Source organism: Castanea sativa, chromosome 2 (genome assembly GCF_040712315.1).
Source record: "Castanea sativa cultivar Marrone di Chiusa Pesio chromosome 2, ASM4071231v1".
Lineage (NCBI taxonomy): Eukaryota > Viridiplantae > Streptophyta > Magnoliopsida > Fagales > Fagaceae > Castanea > Castanea sativa.
This window is the reverse complement of record NC_134014.1, coordinates 29840238-29847754: the sequence shown is the minus strand read 5'-3', so window position 1 is coordinate 29847754 and position 7517 is coordinate 29840238.

Genomic DNA, 7517 nt, shown 5'->3' with positions numbered 1-7517 from the left:
GGTGCACTAACGAGAAGCATCCTCAGGCTCACGCTCTTTCAAGAATTTCCGAATCCCTAATCCATTATTTCTGACTATCAGGTAAGTCGCCTTACCCATATCCTGCATTTTATTCTCAGCATTTAAATTCTAGCACTAATATATCAAAAACAAAAATATACGCATATTTTCCTAAGATAGCATGGCAAAACTATACTGTGGGCACCCAAAATGTAGTTGTCGGGCTTAAACTCTATTTGGGCTTACAATCTATTTGTATTGTGAGCTCTTAGATTTCCTACAATAGGTGGTCCTATGTTCGGCAACCCAGATACCATTGTTCCCTATGTTCTCAGAATTATTCTCCTTATTTTTCCTAGAGCACCCTTTTTCCTCAGTATTTACTCTCTAAAATTGCCAACCTGCATAACTGAATTTTTCTTGCTTATTTATAGCTAAAGTTAGTGGGAAGACTATGATTATTTTCCTGGTGGGTGGAATGAGAGGTCCAATACTGTTTCCTCTAAGTGGATGCTTAATTGTGAGTGGGAGAAGGTGACAGTGGTATTGGAACTAGCTTCACCGTTAAAGGGACTACTCGGCAGCAGCATTCCCTAGGTAATAGAAGGAAGGGCCAATACTATTACTCTTAAGTGGATGTTTAGCAGTGAGTGGGGGAATGTGAGAGTGACATTGGAACTAGTTCCACCGTTAGAAGGATTACTCGGGAGCAACGCTCCCTAGGCGATGTCGTGCACTCCATGTTCCACCTGCCTGGGGAACGTATTTATTGAAGGCGAGGAGACCTTACCCTCGCCGTTCGTGTCGTAAATGTTTTCATCCCTAGGCCTCAGGTTTTAGATGAGCATCAAAACTTGCCTAGAATGAGCCCGTGGGTCTGATCACTGTAAGGTTCTACACGTGGCATCATTACAATAGGCTTTTATGAAAAAATGGGCTTGAAGGAGGGTAACGCCCGTACATATATGATTCTGAAAATTCCAAAAAATAAAAATAAAATAAACACTAGCATGCATCTCTAGTGGTATTGCTACTAACGTTTTGTAGAAAAAATAAGAGAAGAAGAAAAACATACACTGACCTTAAATGCAGAAAAAGCTGAAGTATCAAACTGAAAGGGCAGATTGAGGTTGCAAAGACAAACCCCCTAAACTCTAAGGAACTCTAGAAGTTTTTGTGGAGAGTGAGGAGTAGAGAGGAAATGAGAAATGAGCCAAAAAGGGAGCCAAAGGGACTTTATAGGCCCTGGGATGCCCAACGGCCTTTCTAGGGCCGCTGGGCAGCTTGACCAAGTCAAAATTGACCGGTCAACGTTGACCCAGTCAACCACCAAAAAAAAAAATCTCCTTCCTTCTCTTCTAAAGCTTAGAGGCGTGTTCGGAAAATATTTCGATAGCAGTTGCGGCAAATTGGGCCAAATGGGTAAAGTCCGGTCTTGGTTCAGGAATAGCTTCGCATGCAAATTTGGGGGGCAACAAAATTCAAAATCACGTTCTTTATTCAACACCTCTCGTTGCACTCAAGATATCAGATAAAGAAGGGGCAGTTGTTGATACTGTATTTTGTTCGCCCTCAATTTGCGTGCTGAACCCCGAAAAATCCAAAAATATCATTTTCTCTCTACGGGGCCATGAGAACATCTACAACGATGTGGCACAACCCGTTCAAGCACCAAAGCACCCGAAGTGCCTTTTTCGCTAAAATGACCAAAATGCCCATAGTCAGCGCTAGGTTTGACCAAAAGTCAAACATGGTCCGAACTCTCACAAAACAATGTTTTTCACAATTTTACATCAAACTCAAGCTTCTTGGAGATTTTTAGTAACTTTGACTAAGTTTAACCAAGTTTGACCCAAAGTCGGTCTTGGGTGGGCCCAAAATTCCTAATTTTGATCCGACTGCCAGAATGGGTTGGAACCAATGCCACTACGAAGATTATCGAATTCTCATTCCAATGACTATTCATGAGTTGAAATCGGAGTTAGAACAACTGAGATATCACGAAAACTGGGATAGCACACTGATCGATGCACCGTAAACTTCCAAGAGCCATAACTTTTGATCCGACCATTGGATTTTCAAGTTTCACACCTTTTCAGAATCAAGAAGTCAAGACCTTTCCAAAAATGTCAAGTTCAATCTCATCAGAGGGAGTTGAGGCTAGTGGCCCTCCAAGGGCAGGGCAGCCACCTCGAAATTCGAGTCTGGGGCTATAAATGGCCCTAGGCACCCCAAAACTAGGGAGGACACACTTTTCTCTGAAATTTGCCTCCTACCCAGCCTCTCTACACGTTTTTACTCTTTTCCAAACACCAAAAAGTACCCAAAAAAACACATCAAAGTCTCTTGAATCCTTGATTCTTCTCTCTTCACCAAGAACACAAGGTATTGCTTTTGTATGCAATCTTCCCTTCCTTGATTCTATACTTTGGATTTGGGGTTTAGGGGTGTGGATGTAGCTTTTTTAACTATCATCCACACCCCTAACCTTCTAAATATTTTTCTAGCATTTATCTTGCCATTTTTGCTTGAATAACATGATTTATTGCTTTCTTTAGCATGTTTTTTGTTTTATGTGTGTTTCTAGCTTATTTCTTGGTTGTTATGTTTTATGCCATGTTTTGTGCTTAGATATATGTTTCTACATGCTTATGTGTTTAGATCTACATGCTTAGGGTTTTTATGTCATGTTCCCTTTGTTTCGTTCCTCTCTTTGCTATGCGTTAATGTTAGGGTTATGTGCTCACATACTTGATATCATGTCCTGGTTATGCTTTTCTCGGATCTATGTGCTCGTGTGCTTTTGTCCATGTTTTATGCTTATATCCGCATTCGTACATGCTTATATGCTTGGATTCATGTTCCTCCATGTTTATGTGCTAGCTTTCACATGTTCACACACGTTGCCATGCCTATGTCTAGATCTATGTTTTCACATGCTCGCTTGCTCGGATCTAGGTTTTCACATGCTTATATGTCTAGACATGTTTTCACATGCTTGTGTGCTTGGATCTATGCTCCACTTGCCTTATGCCATACTCCATGTGCTTGTGTGCTCCGTGCCATGTTTGTGTGCCTAGACCTAGCAACGTTTGTCTTGCCATGTGCTACTATAGCCCTTTTGTCGCTTTATCTTTCTTTCTTGTGTTTTGGCCTATTAGTTTGGACTCGATCTAGACCCTATGGTCTTTGTCATTGTCCATACACCTTGGCCCATATCAAAGAGTTTTGATCACCCATTGTGCATGTCTATGCTTGCTTGCTCCTATGTTTTATGTTTGTGTTAGCCTCTCTTGTTCTGAGTTTTGCCACGTTTGACGCCCTTAGTGGGTTTGTGTTTGTGTGGTTACATCTGACGCCCACGAGGCCTTGTTCGGGTGTAACCACTTGGGATGCATCTCTGGATGTTGGGTCGCTCCGTGTGTACCCTTCCCTTTTTCTGCTCCGCGCGATGTTATGTTTGTCATGCTTGTTTGTGCCCCTGTTGGCTTTCTGTGCATCTTTACACGCTTGCTTACATATCCATGCATGGGTCTTGCTTACTAGTGTGTCGTCCATGCTTCAACATGATGAAGTTATAGACATTCGATCCAAACCTACATTTGTCCCTCGCAGACACCACCTTTTGTTTGTTTCCTTGCTTGTTTCCATGCTTGCTTGTTGGTTAGCTTTCTTGCCTTTGTCACATGTTGTGCTTGCCATGTCTATCTCGCTTTATGCCTTTTCGTACCCTTTTTCCATTACCTACGCATTTTCCTTCCATTGCTTGTCTGCTGGTTTCTTGCCTTTGCCTTTATATGTACGCACATGGAACGAGGACGCATAGAGCTAGGGCACGGTCTCCCATGTGCAATCAAAAGGGGCACAAACGTGAGCACAAGGTTAAGCCAAGCGACTGTAGTCAGTAGGTTTAGAAGTTTAGCATTTCCCTTTGGTTATGTACTCTTTTAAATCCCTTTCTTTCTCCTCCTTTTCTCTCTTAGATGGTTTGTATTAGGTATATCATGCTGTGTAGCATTCGTCCTCATCTTTAGAGTATGGCGACCCTTGTTTACTTTCCTGCACTTATATTTTGGGCTATGCTCTAGGGATGTAGGCATTTACTTTCTTGTTCTGTGTTCTAGCATTGTGCATGATGTATGTATTTATATACTTGCTTGCCCCTTTTCGGTGTGATTGTCACAATTCGTGTCACCTAAGGCAAGCGATGCCTAATTTCCTCCACGAAAGTAAGGTGACTCGCCACCGGATTTTCACCGTGGAAATCTGGCACTTTGCTCGAATGCCTTAAAAAAGCATAGATTGGGACGACACCCATTCAAAAGCCAAACCTCAAAGCCCCCATGCATGCAAAGCCCCGAAAGCCAATGCTGAAATCGTGTTTTTATTGCCAATCTCCAAAAATTAAGGTTTTATCAAAACAAAGGACTATCCTTGGACAGGCATTGTGGAGTGTCTAATAATACCTTCCCCACACATAACCAAACTTCTGGACCTAAGAATCAAGATTTTTTTGCCATCCACATTAGATTAGAAAAAATGCATTTTTTTCTTAACCTAGGATTGGTAATAAAATCAAGTAGAAACAGGTGACAAATCACATCTTAGAAAAACCCAATGATTGGTGGTGACTCCACTTACCTTTGGTAATCCCTTAAAATTTGGCCTAGATTCTTGCCATAAAACCAAAGGTAGACCTACCTTCCTCTACCAAGAGAGAGCACTCGAAGCTCCATGTGAACACATAGCACATTATTCAAGAGGGACCCTGCAACGGGGCCCCACGTGCGTGGGAGCTATCGCCACGGCGGGTGGTCGAATGAAGGCATGACGACGGCAGTTTTTCCACTAGTTTGGTCGGGGCTGGGTGTTGACAAGAGGAGAGGGAGATTTAAAAAAAAAAAAAAATTCTAAGGCTATTTTTTCAGAATTTCCTCACTTGTTCTGACTTTTTCTCTCTATTTCTCTATTTTTTTTCCACACTTTTTCTCCTTTTTTTCTTTATGATTTTTCTCAAAAATGTGGGGGGGGGGGGGGGGCGGGGGCGGGGTATTTATAGTGAAAGGTGGAAAATAGGAGGCTAGCATTAGTTTATCGAGATACACTAGTGTTAGCCGCCCATAGCAAGGGGTGGCTAGCATTAGTAATTTGGTGTATCCTAATACACTAATGCTAGCCTCCCACTTTTACCACCTCGTCAACCATTTTTCATCTTTTTCTAATTTCTAGCCCAATTTTCATGAAGATTTTTGGTGGCTTTTCCGAGCTCTGTTTTCTTTGAATTTTATATGTACGGAAAGTTCTGGATGTCTAGTTTCCAACGGTCCTGACCTCGCTTGATTTGGAGCTATGGTTGTTGAGATATCGCACTCGGAAGGAAGGTTAAGCAAAGCTGAAAAATTCTGGACGTTTTTTCTTGAAAAATTCATATCTTCAAATCCAAAGCAGATATCTTGAAGCCCTTTTGCTAAAAATTAGCTAAGAACTTATTCTTCAAGATGGTCTAGCCTGATCATTCTAGTTCTTGCCCAATAGGTACATTTTACTGCGCAAAGTCAAGTAAAAAATTGTCAGTTTTCCTGAAAAAATAGTGAAGATTTTATTAGGGTTTTCGGTATTTTGGTGATATCTTATCTGTTTTAACTCCAATTTTGGCCATAAACTATCTTTTTTAAGGGAAAAATATGCCCTACGAGATGGTTTAAAATTTAACACGATTCAACGGTCGGATAAAAAAATCAACTTTTTGATTATACCCAGTTAGGGTTTTGGTCGTAATTGCCGTAAGATGACTTTTTCTGAGGTTGTGATTTTTTGATCTTCCACTCAATCATGTTGTGTTTATTTTTACTCATTTTGCTCTTGAAATTCGTGATTTTGGACCTTTTTCATTTTTTTCAAGTTTTTTTTAATCTTTGTTTTGACGTGTGAATTAGGGCTGGGTAAAATATGGTATCGACAAGGTGCCTAACACCTTCCCCACATGTAACCAAACTTCCAAGTCCATGATATTTGGTTTGAAACTTTTTGGTTTGCCTCAATTAATGAACCCTTAAGTTTTGGTTTAGTTAATTAGGAAACCTAAAATGAATTAGACCCTTAGGTGACCAATCACACCTAATACAAAACCAATAATTAGTGGCAACTCCTAAAATAAAAATAAGAAAAAGGGACTCACATACACACACGCCTCACCCTAGAAACACAAGCACACAAGAGTCATGTTGCCACGGACCTAATGTGTGACCAAACCTACAAATATTTTTAAAATTTGTAGGCATCCACAACACTACTTTTAATCATCAAGTCAAGACACTAATCAATTTTTGGTGTAGGCGGAGTTCAAACCCCATATTTCTTCTTCAACAATAAGAGACTTTATCAATTAAACTTACTAAAACCTATGAAATGACACTATTTCTAAACGTTTGTATAAAAATTACTCATTCCTTAATGCTGTTCTATATGAGATACCATGCCATACTTTGTAAAGAAAATTTAAAAAAAAATATTTCTACCCAAAATAGAAATGAAATAAAACTAATTTTATTACGTTATCAAGGAATACGTCTCATGGTTAGGATATTGTAATTTGGAATAAAACATGCCGAACAAAACTTATTAATTGGAAATGCTGAATAACATATACTGAACACCTTTTATTTTAAAGATTTATAAGTCACATTAGTTTACGTACTTGCCATTTACATGTTGGCAAGCCATAAATGGTGATAATACTATTATTTATCTTGGTTTGTTTTCTATATATATATAAAAGTGGTTGCCCAAAAGCTTTATTAAAATTTAATTTGTAAGAAAATAAAATTATTTATTGTTGAATACAAAAACTAAAAAAAAAAAAATCACTCATTTAAAAATTTACTTAGGTTGAAGGTAAACATAATCAATCCTTTATAACTTTTGCTAAGGTGAATGGTTAAATGAATAGAATCTATTTGTCTTTCAAGGAAGAGTAACATATTGCACTAATTAATTTAAAAATGAGATGAACGTAAAATGAAAAAAATTCTCAAAGAATGTGCACATGGTAGAATACATATAATTATTGTGATTGTATATGAAACTATATATTCTATGATTATTTTTATTATTTAAATGATATAAGGTTGTAGACACTTCATTTTGCAACTCTCATTTAACCTCACTTGCATTGCATTGGCATATAATCATCATCTCACGTCTCCAAAGCAAGAATGTAATTTTGGTTCGATCTCCAAATAATTTTCATGAAATACATCTTGAGGTCATGACAATCAAAATGACAGTTTATGAGTATTAATTGGACCGCCAGATTAAAAGATATCAAAGAAGCAAGTTTTAATAGTAAGGTGCACTTGCATGAATCAAATTTCGACCATAAGTGATTATGATCTCTCAATTCTAATTGGCCTATTTTTAGTCCAATTTAAATTAAATGATGTGCAATGATCCTATTGGCTAAGGGTAGGATTTATGGTGACATTGCATGCACCAAATTTGATTCAAGTCAAAGCATC